The sequence below is a fragment of the Thermobia domestica genome, chromosome 8 (genome assembly GCF_964235325.1).
Source record: "Thermobia domestica chromosome 8, izTheDome1.hap1.1, whole genome shotgun sequence".
NCBI lineage: Eukaryota > Metazoa > Arthropoda > Insecta > Zygentoma > Lepismatidae > Thermobia > Thermobia domestica.
Genome location: NC_137461.1, coordinates 161,485,978 through 161,511,465, shown reverse-complemented (window position 1 = coordinate 161,511,465; position 25,488 = coordinate 161,485,978). Strand labels below are relative to the sequence as shown.

Genomic DNA, 25,488 nt, shown 5'->3' with positions numbered 1-25,488 from the left:
ATACGAATCCAAGTTAAAGGTATATATTTTTTTTTTTTTTAAAAAAAGCTCAAATTTAGTAATAATTGAATGAATCAAACAAAAACGAAATTAATTTATTATTTTTACTTAAAAGTTAAGCACTTAAAAATTAAGATATAACCTTATTTTTTTTTATATATATATATATATATATATATTAAAATTCACTTCTATTTTTCAATTACTTACCGTTTAGCCTTCAAGTAATAATGTATACACGCTACAATGAAAAGAAAAACTGCTTGTAATGAGCTATATACCTAACTAAAACTAACTCAATGGCCTATGGAACCCGGAGGTTCAATGCCGCTTTCGCAAAAGCTCTCCACTTACTTCTATCTTTAGCCAATTGGATCCAGTTTCTACTTTGTATTCCTATTTTTGCGAGATCCATCTTAATATTGTCCTTCCATCTGAGCCTAGGTCTTCCTACTAGTCGTTTTCCGATTTAATTTCCAATCAAAACTTTAAAAGTGTTCCTTCTTTTTCCTTTTCTGGCTACATGACCTGCCTGCCTGAGCCTCCTTGACTTGATAATCTTAACAATGTTTGGTAAACGGCATAAATTATGCAGTTCCTCCTTATGGAAGTTTCCTCCATTCCGCATTCCCGTCCCTCTTGGGTCCGAATATTCGTCTCGGAATCTTGTCCTCAGATACTTTCAGTCTATGTTCTTCTCTCAGACTAAGTGACCATGTTTCCTAACAGAACAACAGGCATGATTATTGTTTTATATATTTTAAGCTTCAAATTCCTCGACAGAATAAGCGACTATATATAATAAACAAAGAAATATGTATGTTTACTTCTGGACAAACTTCTGTTCCTGATGTTTATCGTCAAAAATGATTCGGAAACGATTAATTTGCAAGAATCTTTGTTTTATTTACGAATAATTACTTTATCAAAGTATTGTTTATGTTATCCACAAATCTAAAATCTTGATCTTTTAATAAGACTTGTTTTCGCAATGTGTACAGTTTCATTTCTCCAAAAGCAAATAGGTAAATAAAATGATAAAATTAAAGAAATAAAACTAATTTTAGTAAACATTCGTCAGAAATAATTGAAAATATTTTTCATTTTTTTTTTTTTTTTTTTTTTAGATGAATCGGCTTTCCTAGATTACTGATAGCCCTGCTCTAAAACCCTTTAATTCGTATGTTAACATACGGATACATAGATTTTTTCTTTACTTGAAGAGTTCCCTTGGTTTGGTTAACTGTGTGGCACCTAACTCCCACTTGGACACTCTGTCATTTAAATTAAAGCCTTTTAATTTACATGCTCTAATCTGGCATTCTCTCTGACATACTCTGTAGCTACCAAAAAAAAAAAAAAAAAAAAAAAAAAAAAAAAAAAAAAAAAAAAAAAAAACCGGCGAGGGAAACCTAGGATGTTACATAATAACTTAAATATTGGTAATTTTGGTTTCCACCTGCTCCCGAAGTCCTTCCACTTAACCTGGTCTTCCATCTCAGGTTGATGGATAAGCGTTTCCTCCTCATAGTAATTTGATTTCTACATAAATGAATATGATTCTAATGCAGCATGATAAGTTAATACATAAGAAGCATTATATTATTGATTGATTTGGAATCATAGGAATCCCAAGGGAAGAGAAGAGCTTCTTGAACTTAGAAGGTAGATTTGTTAAAAACTTCCAACAAAATGTTACCAATCTTTTTTTTTTTTTTTTTTTTTTAGTTAGTTAGTTATTTGTTAGTCACATTTGCTTAGACAATTTGAAATAATGATGTAAAAAATTAGTTCATCAGTAGCTTAGAAAATGCCGTAGTGGATCCGAGGACCCCCTTGGAACTATCTGGGACCATTTCATTTGAATATAATAACAAATCTAATGTTAGTATCAAACAATTATGTGGCCAGAATATCAAAGATAACTTTATCTCTTACGTCTCCGAATTAAATGAAGTATGTATCCGCCTGTATACAAACAGGCAATAGTTTTGTATAGCATTAGATATATATTTCTTTATATACTTTCTTGTTAGTTCGAAATCAATAAGGAATGCTGTAGCTTTCTGTAGAAATAACGAAATATGTCTTATGTATGTTAGGTACGAGAATACATGTACATTTATGGGCTAACAAAATTTAAACTAACCCCTTTCCTTTTATGTAAAGGAATTACTAGGTGGGTTGGAGGTTGGGATGACCTGTTATCTAAAATAACTTGGAATGTCTAGGATTAACATTTCTTTTCAGGACTGAGGGTATACCCTGAAAGACTGAGGGTATCAGACCTGCAACTACAAGCTTAATGTGGAATCTAACTCACGTGGACTCCACAGGAATTGAATAATTGAATTATTATTATTATTATTATTATTATTATTATTATTATTATTATTATTATTATTATTATTATTATTATTATTATTATTATTATTTTATCATTTACGAGACAGGAATATAGGGTATAGGTCAAAATACTTTTAAATGGAAGATTTTTGTGGAAATAAAATATGTGTAATACTGAGCAAGTCAGTGAACCCAGAGCATGTGTTACACATACAATTTATGTTAAACAGACAAGTAAAGAGGAATTGAAGAAGGAATCGTCTTCATAAACAAATAAACAAACAGCAGGAACATGCAACTGATGTTGTAAATAGAGGAGTGGCTTTAAGATCAGAGACCAAGTTGAGATGAGGGAGACGGAACAGAAAATACTGGAATGTTAGTTTCACTGAAGCATATGATTATGAAATTTGAAAGCATTGAGTACAGCACCGCAGTACACAGCAAGTAAGGAGGAGGCAGTGTACACGGGGCGTCGTTACGTAAGAAGATTGTCTAATCCAGTTGCATGTATGAAGGTGGGAGTTTGGTGAAAGTGACGTTTCTGCACTATTATACAATGTCCAGCCTTTTAAAGAAAAGGAAGAAAACAGAAAAAAATTGGGCAATTTTCAAACTAATGAGAGGAATGAGAACAACAGCGAGTTTTGCAAACACGGCAGCAACTTTGAAGAAAAGAATTAAAAACGCAACAGGCTGTGTTGTCAGATAATGGGATGCATTTACACTAATTTTATCGGGAAACACCATCGGTTCAGGAAGTTGTTAATGGGCTAAGAGAGTGCACCTGTATTCTTTTCACTACTTCAATACAATACACTTGCCCTTTAAAATGTTTTTTTTTTTTTAAAGAAGTTAACACCAAAATAAAAAAGTAAAGATTTCTCGAGATCAAACGGGTTTATGTTAATAACAACAACAATATACGTTTATATTAGAAGGTAAATTTAAATCCAAATATCTTTATTCAAATAGGGAAGATTCAGCAAGGGCTCAACACTTACCCTTGCCAGTAAAACACAAAGTAATAATAATAATAGTTCAAAATAATAATAAAAACAAACTTAAAACACAACGATACTTTGAAATACATAACACAGAAAAATCGTCACATAATGGAAGAAAGTAAATATAAGTAACGAAATATATTTATTATATGAATAATATATATAGAAATATATTTATGCATAAATGTATTTTATATAATTGAATACTTGAAGGTATGTTATACGAGGTTTAAGTAATATGTTAGAACAAGATAATAATCCAAGTGTAGGATGTAATCCCTACCAACGCTCATCTATGGGCCAGGATCCTTTGTCTGATAGACATTGTATTTTGACTACCGAGAGAAACATCATTCTCTTAGTTCGGGAACCATATTAACAATAACTAAACGGCGTGACAAACATCTTGGCATTTGAAGGTGGCGCTCCAAGTTCCCTTTAAATGCTGCTAGCAAATGAGAGGGCTGCGGTATTGCCACGTTTATTTTGTACAGACTCACCCCCCTCTCCTTAGCTAAGCCATAGCCACATAATCCCTTTCTTAATCGGCAACGTCGTGTCAGAGCTTGGGTTTTATTCGTTTAGCTGAAATGCCAAGATGTTTGTCACAGGCTTTAACTGACTTGGTTGGACTTGAATGTCTTATGTTCCCACATATGCCGAAGATATAAAATAAAATGTTAAAATATATAATAATATGTTAAAAGTAAGAAACTTTTTGTTATATAGTAATTTGCTGAGAATTGTTAATCATTAGGTATATCTATAATATTAAACTAGTATAGTTATATATTAGTGACAAATTTATTTCGATGATGAGTTCTCGGAAACCACAAGATCTAGATTCGTTTTGCTGGTTGATTCCAAATATTGTGTATATTTGCAAGTTCTCATTGACATTTTCGAAAGACGTCCTGTTATCTTTTTATTCAACGTTTTATTGGTCGTTTTGAACCCATAACATTAACATTGTTGCTAGAGCGTTACTTAGGTAAACAAACCCTAAGGTGGAAAGTTATATACATTTTCTAAACGATTATTTCTCCCGTTTTAAAGCGCCAATTTTGGCCATTCTTGGTTTGAAAATTTTTTGAAATCACCGATTCTGCTTCTGATCACGAAAATATGCGAATTTCTCGAAGCCGTACAGTTAAACAGGAAACTGGGGCACTTCCGTAGTCACTTAATTTTTCTTTTCGTTTCAGAAAAAAATCACCAGAATAATTTTAGCCGAAATATTGAAATTCCTTACAGCGAAAACAAATATCCGATATCATTCTCAGTTATGACTTATCTGCCTTGATTATAAAATGAACATCGGGAGCGGGAAGGTATTGTAAATGATACTGAGTACAGAAGTATCCTTTTATCCACAAAAGAACATGAAAACGTCACGAAACCTATTATTTTGTGTTCTCTTATCTTTAATAATACTCGTTTTTGTAAAACAGGAAATTTCATTCGTTTGTCATGTCTTGTTTCATGAAATATAAATAATTTTAAATTCTTGCACCTATAGCAATTCATTTCCTTTGTGAGTCCTCCCGTTTTGCACTTGTGTTTGTAAACGTAAATGTACAAATATAGTGCGGAAGTGGGAAGGATATTCATGCTCATGTCAGAATGATTGTGCTGTGTAGGCAGAGCAGGTTCAGCTAGTGAAGATTAAACAAACAAGAAGAGATAAATTGGAGATATACTACGGAATAATGCCACTTTTGAATGATTAAAGATTTCAGGTAATTAAGTACATATACATGTATAATTATTTAATGCCTTTAAGCCAACAGGGGGAAAACAACATACATATACGAATATACAACGTTGTAATCTTCGACTGGCTGTCCTTCCAGTTTAAATGCCATTATAAATGACTGTATACTGTATGTTCTTATAACTAAATGGTAATCTTCTTTGTTGTTCTCTTCCGTGAACCTCCATCCATCTGAGGTGGACTCACGTACCCAAGTTAGCAACCATTCCAATCGCAAGTCGTAGCAGGACCTGAAGGAGTAAACAAATTTGTGTTTTTGTATTTGAATGTAGCCATTAACGCCTGATTTTGTGTTCCAATCATGAAAATTACTCAAGAAATTTTAAAGGTATAGAAGGTAATAATATCCTTTAAATATACGAGAGTTTTGAAAAAAAAAAAAAAAAGCAATGAGTGCAACTTACACTGCTGTAGCTTTTCGAAATAATGTAATTACATGCTCAAAATATATTTCTATCACTAAAACAGCAACACTAGAAAATAAAAGATATAGCTACAAAAGCATCTACTACGCTATCGATGTTCTTGTTTAGCTGTCACCATTATTTCTCATTAACGTCAGTTACCTGGCAGTTCCTTCCTCTCTCCGTGTGGTTTACTGAGAATAAGAGCGGCAAAATCTGACTTCACAGATTATTTAGTTGGAAATTACTATTATAGAAAGTATGATGGGGAGAAAAAAGAAAAAAGAGAGAAAATAACACTACACTCTTACTCAAGGAGAAAGAGGTTCTCCCCATTATTCTGGTGGCTACCGTGTACACCTTCTGTATATGAGGTCCCGAGCTCGATTTCCGCTGACAAAACCTTGACAAATTTTGAACGCACTACGGTGGTTCGGATGCCACCTTAAAGTGTAGATCCATGTCTTATATTCCCTCGGTGCTGAAAAGGGACGCTAATTTTCAATAAACAAACACACAACACGAAAAGATTAATCCTGAGAGCGATATTCTGGAGAGTTGGAGGGAAGTGAATTCTTCCCACTTAATATTATTTGGGAAAAAATCCCCTATTAATAACATACTGGGATGAAAATGTAATATTATTATCAGAAGTTTGAAATTAATTCAGTAACCCATATGTTTAATGATTAGCATTATCCCTAATCTTACATAATTTAATAATAATAATGTTTTTGTTCAGGTATGTGAACTCTATGTAGAAACATCCCAGTGCCAGGATTTTTTTTTTCATTTTTAAATCCGCTCTCCCCCACTTCGATTGTTATGATTTAGCATTTTACTGAGGATCATAGGATATATGGAAGTTTCTCATCTTTTAAACAAGCTACCTACAAGTAATGTCAGAGTACTTATTATGATGATAATGATATCAATTCTCATAGAAAGTTGTGAAACAAGCAGAACAATAATCTCTCTATCTCTGTCTGTCTATGTATATATCATATACTCTCATAAATATTTTAAGATATAGCCTACATTACTACCTTATTTTCTCCTTTGAAATTGTAATATGAGATCTGTTTTTACATGCAGATTTTTCCTTTCGTCTTCCGTTTGAATTTTCTCTCTCCTGAGAAAACGGATATTGCGTATCCTGTACGTCAGCACATTAAGAAAAGAAATATATATTTACACATATTCAACACAAGTGGCTTAGCAGTGGTGCTAAACTTAGATTATTGGTGCGAAAATAGCATTAAATTGGAATATTTTAGAAACTTCAAACATGAATATTCAACTATTTGACAAAATCAGGATCAGGAGCGAAAAATGACAGAACCCTTGAACGGCTAAGATTATGTGGGTGAAATGAAAAGCAGATGCAGAAATACTGGAAAACAGAAGAAAAAAACTATAGTATTGAGAATAATAAATCAAATAGAAAAAAACAAACGAATCTTGTCGACATTATTTCAGAATAAATTGTATTGAAAAGGTAAAATAACAGTAAAGGAAAATGAGGGAAAGGGGAAGAAGACTACAGTTAATTAATGGTATTGAAAGTAATTAGTTGCAAGGCGAAGAGAGTATCTTATGGTTGTGATGGATGAGAGCTTTTTATTTTGTGGTAACCTTTAATGACGGCAATATGCTTTTAATAATTGATTTCAAGTAGAAAAATCTTCGAGATTGGCTAATTCAATATTTAACAGTTTGATCTTTAACAGCAAAAGTGTATTTAAAATATGAATAAATATTATTGTAATATTCATCACAAGCTACGGTAAATTATAATATAAGTAGTGTAGAGATTACCTTGCTCCAGGAAATATTATGGGTAATAAATTCACTTCTCCATGATATCTTCAAATTATACGGTACTATTTTCAATACAATTTCTTCTTTCTTACAATTATATTACTATGTGCTTGCTACCAGTCTTTGTAACTCTACCCCTTTCCAAGAAGTTTCATCATTCTAAATTCCAAAACATCAATTTTAATGTAATATTTTATTCGGTTTTTTAATAGAAAAATGATACAACTCGAAAATGACTTTTTGTGTGATATAATGCTAAAAATGCTCCTAAAAGTTAGGAGAGTTTTGTGTGAAAACGTATCAGGTGAAGGGAGCAATTATGTCATTTTTTCGTTCTTATTAACTGTAGCAGTGCAAATCACTCTTCTGAGAAGTTAATAATTTTGATTGTATCACTTTTCTATGAAAGAAGCAAGTAAGTTAACCAGCCGCCCTGCTTAGGCAGGACAATTTCTAATACTTCAAGGTTCTGCAATGGTACTAATAATTATCCAGATATGATGAGAAATAAAATATATATTTCACGAATAACAACTAAAGAGCATAGAGATTTTCAGATGTGTAACATCCGACTTTCTTGTGGTACGTTTTACGAATTAATTGACTGAATTAATTAAATAACTACAAAGCCATAAATAAACAAATTACATTAAAATATATTATCAGAATATTCCACTTGTTCTTAATTACAATCAATGATTTATTTATCAATAGGCCTATTCGTGACTGCCATGAACATCAAATGTGGTGCTCACCTTGGGGCCATGAGCACCATATATGATGCTCATGTTGGAAATCACGAATTACCAACATATCCAGGTTCTTGAGCATCATATATGATGCTCAGTGTCACAAATTACTGAGAGACCATGAGCATCACAATTCGTGCTCGGCTCTCATTGGTACATTCGCGACAAAAATGTGATATAAATATTCATAATCGAGCCAAAGGTAAGAAGAAATTTATGGCCTCCTGGAACCAGTACCCTTAAATCACCTTGGTAGTCAACCTGTTAACATCTGTCAACTTCTTTAGCCTGACAACTCTAGCCAGTCCTAGCTCTAAAATAAAATGCAACGTGTGAGTTTCGTTTCAAGTTAGTTCCAAAATTAACACTCAAAACACCGAACTTTAAAAATGTATACATTTTAGGGCATTGCATTTTTCTATATTGAATTTATTTTGGATAGTTTTAACAAAATTGATAACCCTTAATTTGTGTCACGAAAACTGTAGTCTTGGTAATTATGGATCACTTGTCATATAATTGTCATTATGTGATATGGCAACACTATGTATTAATAAACAACAATGTTAAGTTGTGCAAAACTAAATGAGTAGCAGAAGCAAAGCAAGTCAGTAGTGGACAAAATTGTGAAGAAAAAAGTCAAGACAGCAACGTTCTTTTCACTTGCATCATGAGAAAAAATCCGCAAGAGTTAGACAGACAGGTCATCAACCTTGCTGACGGCGGAAGGAAAAGAAGTTGATGACCCAGTGTTACAGAAATCAGTCTCGCGCTTCAAACTCACGTTTTCTTTATTCTCCCCTCTTCCTTTAATTTCCCTCCCTCCCAACTCCTTAGTCAGTCATTGCTCTCTTTTTACCTCTCGCGCGCGTTCAAAGAGAACTTTTCCAACTTTTGGAATCATAGAGAAAGTTGTGTATTTTGCACTTCTTTTACCTTTTAAAGTTATTTCATGTAGAGAGGGCAAGAACAGCTAACATTGCCTCTCAAAACTCATTCACTAGTTATTTGGAAATGAGAACTTTTTTTTTTTTTTTTTTTTTTTTTTTTTTAAAGAAAGGAAAGTGTTAGTAAACAGTAGAAGGTCGGGTATTCTGTAACATCTAAGCTTACATTTCAATATTACCAAGATTACTGTTACCCGATATACAGTACATAAATAAAAGAGCAAGCAAGTTTGGCAAAATATTATGCAATTAATAGACTAAAATACTTATGTGACATTATTTTTGAAATGGTAAATACCAATTTTATTCCCAGGGACGAAAACATATCATTTATTTTAAAATTCATATTATAAACTTCAATGCTATACCATATGAAATTCATCTTTAGGTATTGCTCATTATACATCCAAACTTTAGTGTTCTTACAACATTAAGAACAGAGACGCCTAGTGGTATCATTGAATATTACTTACAAAAAGTTGTAGAAACCGTCTCGATTGCCCAGTTAATGCTCTAACGAAAATAAGAAAATTTACCATTATCTTATTTCAAGTTCTTCATTCACTTAGTATTCTGAATTTATATCAATCAATTTCGTGACACCTAAATTGGAAAGTTCTGCACTGGAAAAACAAGAAGGCCTAAAATGTAACAATAGAGACGCATGTATTCAATCAGTCATTATTTTGCACTATTTTATTCAAATTCCATACGTGTTAATTCAACACGATTTTCGAAATTTTGCCAGAAGTCTTGTTGAAATATGGTAAGAATTTATTAAACAAGATTTTGAATTTTTTCAAAAACTATTGTAGAAAATCTCCTAAGAATTTATTTAAAAGATTTCTAAAATTTTAACTAACAATATAAATCTATAAATTAATTATGCTATTATCTGACAAACTATGTAAAAAAAAAAGAAGACTTTTAAAATTTATAATGTAAATCTGAATGGCTTCAAAATCAGGGGATATTTTCTGAGTGCATAGCTGTTGAATAATATGTTTTCTAGACGTTGGGTTAGGAGAAGGAGACCCGTGGAATGATCATGATACTTAGCTTTCCTAACTTCACAGGCATTGGATAAATAGGAATTTTGAAATTTTGTTGTGAATATCTGAGTCATCTCTGCGAGATGAAAGTGACTGCACTGAACTGACTTCTTGAAATGATTGAACGATAAAACATCTTACAATAAAAAGTAGAAAATGGTAAGCATATAATAATAATAATAATAATAATAATAATAATAATAATAATAATAATAATAATAATAATAATAATAATAATAATAATAATAATAATAATAATAATAATAATACTTTTATAAAATACACAAGAAAGAAGACTTTCAAATGAAGAAATGAGTTTAAGACTATAAAAACACAGAGTGGAATTGATTATAATAGATTAAATCGAAACATTTAGAGCGCGTAATGCTTTTATAGTTTTGGTCCCATTTCTTCATTTTACTCCAAAAAATCTTTTTTGTGCATTTTATGGGAGCATTGTTTTTATATGCTTTTGCTTTTCTATAACTTACAATAATTCAATCGTGTTCTCAAATCTCAGTAAGAGTGCGTTCCTGTAACTGTCTCGCAACTTCAATTTAGCTAATTTCCCAAGTCATACAATGTTGAACTTTTGTACAGCAACATAAGTCGGGTGATAACACAATATTTCTTGTTACATTTACTACTGTATTTATATATTCTTTAACTGACAGTAATTTTTAAAATCTCTCCCTCAAGTACATTACAGTGTCAAAAGATACCGAGTGTCGGCAAGTATGTAGGAAACGAAACAAACAAAATTCTACAACGATAGAAACTGTATTTAGTTAATACTGAAAAGTAGAAAATAAAATAAAATATTAGAAAAACATGTTTTCTTTTAAAAAATAAAACAAATCTAATTGATCGGTAAAACATAATTCTGCTTTGAAGAAAATTATTATATAAAAAATCCATTTCTCTCTCTTCATACATGTATATAAAAATGAAAGTAGTTATGTTTGTGACCATATCTCTTGAACCACTCTATCGCTCTCAATCAAATTTGTCACACATCAGGTTTGCGCCTACGATGCTTTTTATCATTTCATTTTGACATTGCAGCTTAAGGAAGGGGGAAGCGGGATATATATATATATATATATATATATATATATATATATATATATAAAATCGAAAATGACCGATATTAGTGCCAAATCCATAGTTTTCGGGGTCGCTGAGACGAACAGTCACACTTCCGATGCCGTTTAAATTCAAATTCAGCCCATTATGCCCAAAAGGAAACGTATACTCCCCGTGCGTTACTTTTCTATACTGTGACATACGTGTTACTTTTCTATACTGTGAAAGCACGCATGCAAAACCACAGACAAATATGTAAGTTTTACAGTTGCAATTAAAATAAACAACTATGAAATACTAGTAAGTATGTATAGAGTAACAAAATGTCAAAAAGTAAAATTTAAAATTTTACGAAGAAATGGGCAATATAACCATGAATTTCTATTGTTTTACTAGCCTGAACTTATCGTGGTTTTAAGTCAACTGCCAAGTCATGTAAGGTGAGTGTAAGGCATGGAACACTCATGTCCTGGGAACATATAATATAACTCAGAAAGAATGGAAAGTGAGAACTAGTTTTTATCATTATTGTTATTTCATGAAGTATCACCGAAATGTTATTATTGGTATGGAAAACAAATGATTTTTTTTTGCTTTAATTTATTCAGATGATACACGTTCTTTAGTACTTCGACCGTCACTACTTTTATAAATATGTCACGATTCCAACATGATTTATTCACACTGTCATGATCTTCTATAACTTCGATACCTATCACTAATAAATGTGAGATTTAAGGTTATAAAAGTATCTAGACTTATGTAAAACTGTTTTTTAGGATGACAAGTTTTAAAAAGGCAGTTCTCATTAAAATTAGCTACAAAAAGGAAAAGAAAGGAATAAGCGCTCTTTTTTCGCTGCAAATGACAGGGACGAAATTTCAATGTGCAAGAATAATTGAGGTCGGCCTTTGAAAATGAAACAGGAAGTATGTTATCTCAATGTCATTGGTGAACCTGATAATCCCAGTTATCAATACGTTAAACAAATGGTGCTGGTTGTTTGTCGCTAAGTTTGATGAGTGTCTCAAGGCCCTTCTTTTGTTACATCGGAAGGAAGGTTCCTTTTGATTACTTTTGATAAACATAATGGTCATCGACTTATTTCGAAATTAACCAACAGCAACATTGATGTGGTTGAGGAATGCATTTTGTGTTGCAATAGAGCTACCGTGCTTGTGGTTTCTTATTCTTAATCAGCCTTAGTGAAAACTGCTCTACTTTTTTTTTTTAACTGTATTCAGTTTATAGTGGGAGAGAGAGAGAGTGAGAGAGAGAGAGAGACAGAGAAATAAAGAAAGAAAATACTTCTTTCTTCGGAGAAAAAAGAAAAAATATTTGTTTTTCCTTTGACCTCTTCTTTCTCTTTTTCTTTCTTATCTTTCCGCAGCATTCTAAAAGACTCGATATTCCTTTACTCTTCTAATGGTGCATTATTATTTTTTCTTTTTTATGATATATTTTATTTATTCAACTTTCCGTCTAAATTAAGCCAAGTATTAGCTGTGTCACCCACTCCCCAATGTCCAAATATGCGTGTGTTTACCTGTGCCATATTTGGAGTCGTGAGTTTCAGAGTTACTAACACAGATGTTTTCATACAAATATGTCTATTATATTACACTCAGCTCGCACCAAGTGAACTTAGTGGTGGACAAACACCGTGTGCGTGGTTTTTTTTTGGGGGGGATTCTCCCGTTTCGCCCCAGTTTCTTCATTCCACCATTTCATTCATTTCTCATTACCCTCTTCTCCTTTAGCCTAGCCGGCATAACTGTGGGATGTAAAACTTAAAAATATCATTTCATTTTCTACTATATTATAGAGATTTTTGCTGCATTTAATGTAATTTTATAGTCTTAAATAATTTAATTATTTCCTATAGATTCTACCAGACTACACAAAGAAGAGATGAGTGGCACTGAAGAAATTATGATGCTCATTTATTACCTTAAATTAAAGTACTGTCATGATTTGAGATGTGTGACAGACAAAGAAAAATGTATCATATATGCGAAAATTTTATTACCTGTAAAGTTATTTGTGTTTAATGTAAGGACACTAGACTAGAGTGAATAGCAGGAACTAAAATCCATTTATCTAAGACTGCTTCACTCTAAGAAAAACTGTAAGTGATTTTTAGTTTCGAGCGACGAAAGAATAGAAGAAAGTACAGCAATTGTGAAAGAAATCCAAATCGAGATTTTAATGGATTTACAGGTTTCATGATGGCCCATCAATCATGAAAGTTATTTTTCGTTATGTCAGTCGTCCGTTTGTCTCATATACTCGCCTAGAGGCCACACTATTCAACGTAACTCAACCAAATTTTAAGCATAAGGTTTGTGTGATCTTCAGAGGGATTTTTCAAATTTTCTTCTTACCCTCAAAAATAAGGGTAGTTTACTGAAGGGTGAAAATAAAAGATTGCTATTTTCTCCAAAACGGCTCTACCAATTTTGTTTATATTTCATAAATATTTTTTTAAAATAACAACCCTATACTATGGTATGTCATTTTCCTGGGAAAATCCAGAAGGGAAAAATTCCTGGTCATTTTCCTGGGAAAAATTCACTCTTGTTTTTTTTCTCCGGGTGACTCTCAAAACCAACTCAGGAGATCTTGTTCATATTTAAATAAATCTTTCATTAGTAACCTGACAATATGGTGTAACTCATTTCTCCTTAAAAAAAAAAAAAAAAAAAAAAAAATCTACGAAGAGTAGTTTACTCTTGGGGGTAAGTTTTTTCGGACCATTTTCTCAAAACGATTCAGGCGATTTTGGGTCATATTTCATCAATAAATATTTCATTAATAACTCTATAGTGTTGAGTAAATTATTCCCGTCGAAAAAGTTCACAAGGGTCAGTTTATTCTTGTGGGCGAGTTTCTTTTCAGATTAATTTCTCAAAAACAACTCAAATAATTTTGCTCATGTTTCATAAATAAATATGTCATTATTATTCTTATAATGTTGCATAAACCACTTCCATGAGAATATCCACAAGAGATAGTTTACTTTTGGGGTGACTTATTACAATTTTGTAAAATTCCACTCACACTATTTTTGTTTTTATTTTATAGACAAATATTTTATTAGTAAGCCTAACATGAGAAGTCATTTCTTATAGAAAAATTTACAAGGTGTAATTTACTTTTTGGTGTTTTTTTTTTTTTTTTTTTTTTGTGAAGTTTTCCGAAAACACTTTATAATTCTGTTCATATTAGAAAACGTTTCATTTAATAACTGCATCACATTGTTTAGTTTAAGGAATTGGATTGAAAAAGTTAAGTGCAGTGGCCAGTGCATTTTGTTTTATGTCATTTTCTACATATTGAATTTCTTTCCTCGAGCATATTAAAATAAATATGTCAGAAGTATCTGGAAAGGTAAAGCAGGAAATTGCGAACGACGATTATGCAGAAACAGATTATGCAATGTGTTTGTGAACTTATAACACAAATTGTTTATGCTTTTATAGAGAGAAGTCGATGATTTCAGAATCTGAAAGGAAACTACAAGATGATATTCCACAGGATATGAGGAAACAGTCCCATTATCTACAAGTTACCACATAGCTTTGCTGTAGAGGTCAAACAAAAGGCTGCTCTACTTAATGGGTGGTAAACAGCATTCAGAGAGTGAGTGAATAGCTAAGCGATATAAGAGGAGCAGAGGGGCAAGAAGATACTTTATGACCTCTGGATGTATTGCTTTATAGTTTGCTAATTTCAGTGTTGGTAACTAACCATTATAACATCCAGACTTAAGAAATATGATTAGAGGGATTAGGAAAAATATGAGTTCATTGTATTCACTGATAGGATTGAGCCAGTGAAAATATGAGCTGTACTATATTAAATTAATTCTCAAACGTTCATCTATGATTCATTATTCTTATTATATATTTTTTTCTTTCTTGCTATTTTAAATTGTACTACTATGCAGAGGACAGCAACATCAAAGCCTCCTTGCATTTTTTCTCTTTGAAGATTAATGTAGTTTAATCATTCTTAGTTGCCTGTGCATTATACGTAGAATACTGGGATTTGATTCGATGTGTGATCGGACAAATAATTTTGAGACCAATAACTTTGGAACATAGCATGTAAAGGGAGTAGAAATAAATAACATGCAAACTTTTACCCACGAAATTAGAGCATAGTACCTACAGTATGTAGAATCATTAAGGATGCCAGACCTCCCGATTTAGCCGTGATAGTCCTTTAGTTTTGGTTCTAGTCCCGACTTTTTTTTTTATTCCAGCTGAAGTCGGGATGCGAAAATGTCATTATTTTACATAGCCATTGTTATTTTTCTTACAAACTTATAAGGTTCATTGCTAAAAGGTACAATTTGAATAATTAAATAATTGCATTTGCATATTCTATTCAAAAGCATTAATATTTTAAAACAGAAATACGATAATACTCTGTGGTTGTTGTAAAGAAAAAGGAATCGAGAAAAGTGGGTCATTGTACTATCTCCTGACAGTTGAATGAAAACTGTAAACAAGTTGTTCGCAGCACATGTAATACATTACCTATATGTAAATTGCTAATGTTGCCTGGGTTAATAACTTCCTATCATTCAGTTGAGAAGTTTCAGAAACATTGTCAAAATTTCACGCTCCGAGAATATGGTGACCTTAAGAACTATAAGCTGAAACTTGTTTGCGAAAATAATATTGTCATATATAATGCAGGGTGATCATAAGTGATCTATCGGTTTGAAACGAATACAATATAAATGATACAAGAAAATATACTGACACTACCCAAATTTACACATTGTTACAAATGTTTAATGTGATTTTATTTTGTCACACGTTACACATCTATGTGCTACGTGAACGAAGAACTCCACGTTCTTCTATTGGGCAATGAATTTCCCATGGTCTCCTAGATCTCCTGATGTAACTATTTGTGATTTTTCTTTTTCTTTAGGGACATTTCAAAGATACAGTGTATGTGTGTCTCCACTACCAACGACTTTTGGGTGGGTAAGCTCCAGGATCGCATTACAGATGCATCTATGACCATTAGTAGGGATATACTAGGACGCGTGTGGGGCGAATTGGTGTGTGACGTGTGACGAAAGGAAGTTCCTTAGAACATTTGTAACAGTAATGTCTAAAACTGGACAGTTTCTGAATATTTTCATGTATCATTCGTTATTATACGAGTGTTCTGTATTTTTTAATACAGACCTTATATTGACCCCTGTACAGTAGTTTCTAAAACAATTTACAATCAACTTAAAACATTTAGTAACTGCAATAAATCATTTGAGCAATCATTATATCATACAAATTATCCATTAACATGAGACTACTCAAGTTCTGGAGCTTTAGTAAAGTATTCTTGTACATAACCTACAAAATAAGTACAAAATGTTTCGGATAAAAGTTTAAGACTAGTACTTTTATTGATTGTGCCTGTAATAGCTACAATGTTCAGATTTCCAGTAGTTCAAATTATTTTCATTGAAAAACAAAATTAATATATTCAGTTTCTTTGGTACAATTTGAATAGTTGTCTAGCAACACTGGTATACTTTATGTAGTAAGTGTAATCAATGCTGCTGATATTTAGCAAGCATTTCCAAGAGTATCACAAGAAGGAGGGAAAAGGAATCAGTTGAGTGCATTTGTGACGAAACGTGTTAACGATCTGTTAATGATGGAGCCAGGGTGAATGGAGATATCAGTGGATATCAGAGAAAAAAAAATGTGTTCTGTGCTAATCGAAGTGAAGTAGCACTTGTTTGTTACTGATCAGATGAAGAACAACTTTTTAATTAATTCAAAATTGAGCCATCTGAAGTATTCATTGCAACAGCCAAAAGATATGTAGTGAGTGAACACAGGGCACGTAATATTTCTATCTATTGGTAGTAAACAATTTGGGAAAGTGAGAGAGCGCTATTTTTTTCTAGGAGTCTTGAGTTTAATTCTCTAAGTCATTCTGAGAGATAAATAGTCTCCTGTCTTGTTCATTTAAGTATTATGAAACATAAATGAAGTAGAATAATTATTTCATGAAGCCACCTAGGGCTGCCTACAAGACAACAATTGAGGCAGTCTCGTCTCAAAAATTTGTCTTGAAAATGATACCTTGTTTCGGAAGAAGAAGCCATGTTTATTGAAAAAGTTTTGTCTTGTCTCGATACGAAAGTTTTATCGCGTCTCGTCTCGCAGGCAACCTTCATTTTGTCACCTCTGCATTTGAACGATGTGAGTCAAATTGCAGTCAGGAACTGTGTCATTGAGAATCGAATTCTAAATCATCTGATGAGGAGGGAAGCATATGAGGGTATTATATTTACATTCTCTTTTTAATTCAAACTGAGTTTTGTATACCCATTAAACAAATTCTTAAACAAAAATTTATATGAAGCTATCTTATTCACCGAAATATTACTCATGTCAAGCCATTCTGATATTTCCCAATTTCAATAGACAAATGCAACTCAGAAAGTATATTGACCTAAAATATCTGAAATTTAAATAAGTGCTCTCAGTAACATTTTGCGGTGCATTATGCTTTACTTTAGTGGGCAGATAGACCATAATATATATTGTTCATTTCTAATTTTAATCATTTTTATAATTACTACAATATCATTAGTGTTTACCAAAAAAACAGTACAAAATAGAGACATACCAATCAATTGAACTTTTCAGCTCAGCAAGGTGATATGCAGGAGTGTAAAAAGCTCATGCGCAATTTCCGACAAAATGGAGAAAAAACAATTACTTTGCGTATCAAAAAATGATGTTGTAAGGGACTACACCATTTATTGGGATGAAACTGATATTTAAGTATATCTTCATTAAGTTCTTCACTATAATACTAGCAAGATGATTTTACACAGATGGTTAATTGAGTCTTACATTTTAATTTCTGTTTAACTAAAATATTGCTAAAATAAAAGACATATATCACATCGAGCTAAACAACATAATGTGCTTAAAGGGAAATTCTCATGTGTAATTTTCGAGAAAACCGAAGAAAAATCAATGTTGCTAGAAAGCATCATATGTCGTTCTTTGCTAGTAATATAATTGACTGTTTATATTTTGATAGAAAAAATGTTATTTTTATATACCGTGTATGTAGCAAAGTATACTGTTAATTCGTCCTTTGTCTCTTCCTAATGATGTCACACATATTGACTCTACAAACAAGAATCTCCTAATGATGTACAAACATGGTGTGTGTGGGTTTTCTCGGGATTGACCTGTTTCCTCCCACTTTCTTCATTTCACCATTTCATTCATTTTTCACTATTACCGTCTCCTTTAGCCTAGACAGCATAACTGCGGGACGTAAAACTTAAAGATTTCATTTTGGAATTTCATTTCTAACTATCTGAACTAATGTTTTCTGGATACAATCCGAATACATAGAAATCCGAATAATTGAGGAAGCATTAAGAAAATGTTATGTCGATAAATTAAAAAAAAAAAATGTGTCTAAAATAACTTTTAGGTTTAAGAAAAAAATGCATTCTAATTCTAATGCATCCTATGTACAAGTTAACTGTTCGGGTTTTCTTACAGTATGAGAATAGAGAAATACAGAGGTATCTCTGAAAATAGTAAAATATAGACTTAGCATTATCAAATATAGACTTCAAAATTTTAATTCAACATAAAGTTTAACGTCAGTTTAAATTTGAATTTTCTGGCATCATAGTTTTACATATGGTTCGCATTTCGGTAAGCTTTCTTTTCTGATTTTTTTTTTTTTTAATTTCCTGTTATAGATTCGGATGACAGGAGTTCAAGTAATTGGATTGAATATACCTACTTTCACTTGTTAAAGACTAGGCGGCAGAATAAAATATTTTTGAGAAATTCTTCAATATTATAAGCCTTTAACAGAAAAAAAAACCAGCTCAAAATGAAAAAACATAGCAACCAATAGATCTCACTGCGTAGAACATATATATATAGTGGCGAGGCTATAGCCTCCCCCTTGATGCTCAGGTATACTCTGGATAAAATGGACTTCAATCCGGCTTTACTCTGGATAAAACGGCAAAATATGGTTTACCCCCTCCCTTGATCATATCCTGGATCCACCACTATATATATATATATATATATATATATATATATATATATATAGGGGCGGATTCAAGGGGGGCTATAATCCCCCCCTTGACGGTTAGGTATACACTGGATAAAATGGGCTTCAATCCTGCTTTACACTGGATAAAACGGTAAACTAAGGTTTAGCCCCTCTTTTGATCATGTCCTGAATCCGCCGCTGTATATATAGAGAGATAGGTACTAAATGGATAGGTAGATACATAGATATAACTCTCTTAGGAAAGAAATCATACAAGGTAAATAAAAACTTTTTTTTCTGGATACCACGAGTAGAGACCTACATAGCATCTTAAAGGGTAGCACTGCTAATATTTTGGAAACGAGTTACCGATGATAGATGATCGTCAAAAAGTGTTGGCAAAATCTTAATCCAGCAATGGATCGATAAATTGTTGATAATGGTATGTATGTATTTCAAATATAATAACCTTCACCAGTACTTTCATGTGATCCTAGTTCTTATTCTTGATATCTGAGCATTTGAGATTAAGAAATAAATGCTTATATCTTGTTCTGAAGATCATACGTTTAACCGTGTAGCTGTAAGAATTTCTAAAAACAAAGATAGTTAAACTAAAATTTACTGTTTCTGGGCATCACTGTTTAAAATTTACTGTTATGTCTGAGTATAACAAACGATTCTGCGAACTCGAAATATTTTAATAATCAGTTCTAGCGAACCGGCTGAATAGCACAACTGAATAATACCATCATGAAGTACTTCATTTGATACCAAAAAGAAAATAGTATGTTGTATGTTTAATGACTGAGACATACCCAAAATTATGACTAGTTCTTAAACTTTCATTTTTATATAACTAAAATGTTGTTCAAAGGTAGCACATTTATCAGTCACTAGGTCACATTAAACTTAACGAAATGACATTTACATAATGGTAATTCTGATTGGATACTTTCCGAGAAAATTCACAAAAACAAATTTTCATGTCACTAAGAAGTAAATATTCGTTGCCAACAAGAATTGGTAGTTCTACTGGAACAACTTGTTTCTATATTTATGAATTATATATGTAGAAAAAAAGTTACCTATCAATTCGTGTCTTCTAACAGTGACACATATACTCCAGTGATGAACATACTACTTGTAAATATTTAATCAAATTATAAGTCTGTCTCACTTACCTTAAAATAATATAATGCCAGTTAATTGTAAGCATTATAAATAGTCACAATTTTTGTTCAAAATATAGGTCAAACAAAGTAAAAATAAGCAAACACAATATCTAGAACAAAATAAAAGTTGTTAGTTTTTTTAAGTAGTAAATAGTACTGAGATCATAAAAGTCTATGATAATGCCATATTCATCATTGCTTAATATGTATAAGACGTTACAAGATTGACATTGGCTATCAACATGGTATGCGAAGTACATATACATAGCTATATATCAATGAATATGCTATAATATTAGTTTGAATCTTTAAAAAAATGTGTCATTCGTCCTTGGTCCGTAAAATGAATTAAAAATTATGTTGTGAAATCCTAAGTCTAATGCATATAGCAGTGCGTCAATTGATGTGACATCATAGTGCGTGATGTAACAAAGAAGAATCACTTTTCCTCCTCCTGTTTTGTCTCATCTTCTTTAATATATGTCCTGAGATTCATTCCCATGCCATTAGTAAACGGTTTCTCTTCGTAACTACATATAAGGAAGTTATAAAAACTCAGTGGATATGTAGTACGCAACTGACAATCCCCGGTGGATTTTTTTCGGAAAAATATGTTATATTAACCAATTGATGAAGAAGAACTAAGAGCATCTTTAGTACTTTCTTGCGCAAAAATATTTATATTCTTTAATTTTGTATAAGTTTGATAAATTTTTTCTTCGTTTGATATTTATAAGAAAATGTAAAAACGTGAGTTCCTTTTACTCATGATGTTCTGAATGTGTTTTCCTCACTCCATCTGGTTTTTCACGTTCTTTCTATTTTCTCTTTCGTCTTTTTTCTTAATCTCTAAATGATAGCCCTCTTTCAAACAAAGGAATTTCAATTGTTTCAAGATGATTTTCCACGCATTTTGGTGGCCGATTGCTCAATACTGATTTCGTCAATGCGTGTTTTCTCCGAATACTATCATTTTATTCTAATGTTACTAACACATGGAAACGCACACAAGTATATATATATATATATACAGTCTATCTCCCTGAAGAAATAAAATGACGTATTTTCTACGTATCTTTTAATGGAAAATTAACAAACTTGACATTTCATTGTATCCATTTTTAGGATGCAATTTTACTGATCCGTAGATGTATTAAATGGAATTATTTGAATAACTTTTAATTTATTCTAACTTATTCTTATCTAATTACTACTTGCTCTTATTCCTGCTAAAAATAGTCAGGAATAAGATGAAAATTCTCTCATATTTTAAAAATTGATGATAGGTTTCATACTTATTACTATATTTTCATGAAAAATAGCATGCACTTTCTTTGAAGTTTTTCAGTAAATAAATTGCTTAGGGTTGAACTCGTATATAAGGTATGTATTCACCAACACCAAAAAAAAAAAAATGTTTCAATATGAATCTCATTAAAGTAAAAAATAATGAAAAAATCATGAGGTGAAATTTTAGTTTAACGTCCCATGCTTATACCCTTTAAGTTGAAGGAGACGGATGAAAGTAAATTATTATGAAGTTAATTGTATTTCTTTCTCACCAGAAATTGAATCTGGGACCACGTGCATCAAAGAAGCACGCGCTAGCCACTAGACCACCAGGCAGGATTAAGATTTTCGTGAAGCATGGTGTGTGTGTACTTTTTGAGCTTAAGGAATATTACTATTAATTTGAGATGAAATCAGCCAAAGATGGAAATGCATTTCAGAACGCCCAGTATACATCGCCAGTGAAAATGCACTTAAGAGCTCCCTCTTATACGTCGTCGATATGAACGAGATTTACATCACGAAATGTTTTTATTGAGGGCTTACTAGTCTGAGTTTGAAGGACTCAGCACACCGACCACCATATCTATAGAAGTGCTAGTAGTTGGAGTAGCTGGACAATACAATGAGTAAAGTTGTGTGTTGATTATAGTTTATATGTGCTACGCCAGGAAGACGTCAGCAAATGCCTATTGTGTAATTAAGCTACTTCGCGCGTGATCATATAGTGAGGCTGCAAGAAACCAGTAGTTCCTCAAAATTAAATATTGCATGGGTCGTGACGTGCCAGTGGTTCATTGGTGTTTAACACGATTGGACGTAAAGGACTCCCGCAACAAGCATGTCCCCAGTATCTTTCGACACAGCAAAAAGTGTCTAAACTGAAATATTGCTTTGACCGCGCTAACTGACAGGACAGCGACCGGCAGTGCAATCAAAACCACCGAGGTGAATCTCCATATAAATAATTGAATATTTAACAATTGATTGTTGGAGGTAGGTCTATGATTTCCTGTTCCACTCGTACGATTACCTTGCTCATCACCGAGAACGTCTTTGGTGGTAACGTAGTCGTTTCATTTTGGACTAACTGAAGGCAGTGACAGGCCTGTCCGTAAGCGTGAAGGTAGTTGGAAAACCCAGTATCTGTTCACACTCGTCATACAGGAACGTACACATCCCACTCATCTCTGACGTTTATTCAGTTTTCAAAAACACATAATGTTTCATGAAATTTTGGTAATTAGTAAGACTGGTGTGTCGTACATTTATGACGTCATCAATCGTCCTCTCAGACTTTATTTGGTTACTTTGCGGAATCACATCTCGCTCCAAGATAACGCTCCATTCCGATAGAGAATTCCAACGCGCTATGCTCGGTCTACCTTAGCCTGCTAGGAGCCCTATCGAGCACATATGAGACATTGTGGCACGACGCCTAACAATCTAAAGTGTTTTGGCAACAACCATCGACCAGCTACGTCATCTGCAGCAAGCGTGGGTATCGTTCCCTAAGCGGACGTTCAGTATATGTTCGATCCCCCAGCTACCTGCCCCAGCATCTAATTGTGGTGCCGGTCGGAGCGATACCAGTGCTATTAGAGGGACTGCTGTGCCCTTTAAATACCCTTTACACATATTCAGGACTTCCCCTATTTGCTACCTTGGGATCAATACTATCTACCATTATCTCCTTTTTTGTATCAATATTATTCAGGTCCGTTAGTTCGTACTGAATATTCTTACATATGTTTCCACCAGTGTACATATGCACATTGTGTACACGGGGGACTTCTGTGGCCACGACAATAAAATTGAAGGAATGATAGTTCTCATGAAAAGAAGCACTTCAGAATCATTCAATGGCGGCAAAAGAAATTTTCTCACAAAGCGCAAAGGATCCACGGGGAAATTCTACAGGGTGTTACAAACATGTTTCACAATATATTGGGAACAGATTTTTCACATCAAAATAAAAAACAAAGTTCATTGAAAAGTGGATAGTTTCGGAGTTATAGAAAACTTGAAACAAGGGAACTTCAAAAGTTCATAGCTTCACTACTATGTAACTTATCGTAGTCAGGTCAAGATGTCACTGAGGAACTGGTATGTAAACTATCCAAATATCCATGTTTAAGAATGATCTAGTACTTGCACACCAATTTTTAGAGAGGTAGGTGGAGAGTGATCAACTACTCCCACACAACTTCTCTAAAAATGATTGTGCAAGTACTGGAGGTTATGAAAGATGGATATTTGGATAGTTCACATACTAGTTCCTCACTGATGTCTTGACCCGACTATGATCAGTATTATACTAGTAGAACCATGGAACTTTAAAATTCATTTTAACGTTTTCGGTGCCCTATAACTACGAAACTATGCACTTCTGACCACAGGTCCATATGAACTTTTTGCTTATTTTGATGTGAGGAATCTATTCTCAAAATATTGTGACAAATTTTTGTAACACCCTGTTACCCTGTATAATGTCGAGGTAAGTGTAAATAAGTATGCATGGGTCGATTTGCTACCATGAAACTACAATAGTTTGTACAAATCGCTAATTTAAATACTTCAAAGATGGCGAAAATCTTATAAAAACTATCTCCACGGGGAGCATGGTTTTGTTTTGTTACTACTTTAATTGCTACAATAAATCACATAATACCATTTTTCCGGCTAATGATGACGAAACCTTGAAGAATTTTAAAGTGAAAATTACCCAAATATCAACAGAAATACATGAACAGGAAGCAGGAGAACAGGGCGCCACGGTATCTTAATTCTTGAATTCTTATTTCTGAGTGAATGGGATCTTCGTTCGATCCTAGATCGTGTCACGTGAGTAATATAGTGAATAAACACCACAAACGAACATTTTTACAGTTCTTCTGTTTTCACATACCCTCTGTTTCCATGTGTTGTCATTATTTCATTTTTCATTCACTGGCATCTAGAAAGATAACTGTGGGAAGATGATTCTCAGGATTTCTTTTCGCAAAAGAATTGAGTTCGTGGGCTGTAAATGGGGTCACTGGTATGATCCCCAGTCTAATGTGTTTGTGGTGCGTAACATTGTGCCCGTAGATTTCCTTGTAATATTCTCATTTCCTTCCACATTCTCATTGCACTAATTATTCCGTCATCATTCACTTGCCTAAATAATCCGTCTCCCTTAGCATAACAGGCATAACCGTGGAACGTTATACTGAAAGAGTCCATTTTCTTTCATTTGGTCGGTTGTAAATTGAATGAACATAACGATGTGTGGAGTTGTCTTTTCGGATGTTTGTCTATTACAACCAATTTGATATCGTCTCTAAATTATTAATTTGTTCTCAAATATACGATGTAATATGAATAAACATAAATAAGGAAGTGAACCCGTCACATAAAATAACGCAATGTTTTGAATCTACGGGCAAAGAAAACTGATCAAGTTTTTTACCACCAGTTTGATCCCTCGTGAAAGCATGAAAACTTACAAGGAACCCTAGCTATCCATCAGAGCCCGTGGTGAGGAAATGCACGTTTTTCTTTAAAGCTGGTCATTGTAACGACACGAAATGAGCATACATGGATACGAGATGGTAGAAATGATCTGTTAAGAATAATAAAAAGAATATCCCCATCTTGAAAGAGGCCATGTTGAAGCTGGTGCGATTGGTGCAAATAAGAACAGGGTCATGTGATGCATCAATATGAACTCAAAAACCTGTTGGTGAAGTCTGTTGTGGGATTTTATTATTAAAGTG

At 32.8% G+C, this 25,488-nt stretch overlaps 1 long non-coding RNA gene across 1 annotated transcript; it reads right to left on the bottom strand.

Moving 5' to 3' along the window:
- Positions 1-5,109: 5,109 nt before the first annotated feature.
- LOC145691886 (uncharacterized) lies at positions 5,110-20,667 on the bottom strand. Its single transcript, XR_014132578.1, has 2 exons — positions 20,450-20,667; positions 5,110-5,357 (listed from the first exon to the last, which is right to left on the bottom strand). It is a non-coding gene; the product is annotated as an uncharacterized LOC145691886 (long non-coding RNA).
- Positions 20,668-25,488: the final 4,821 nt, after the last annotated feature.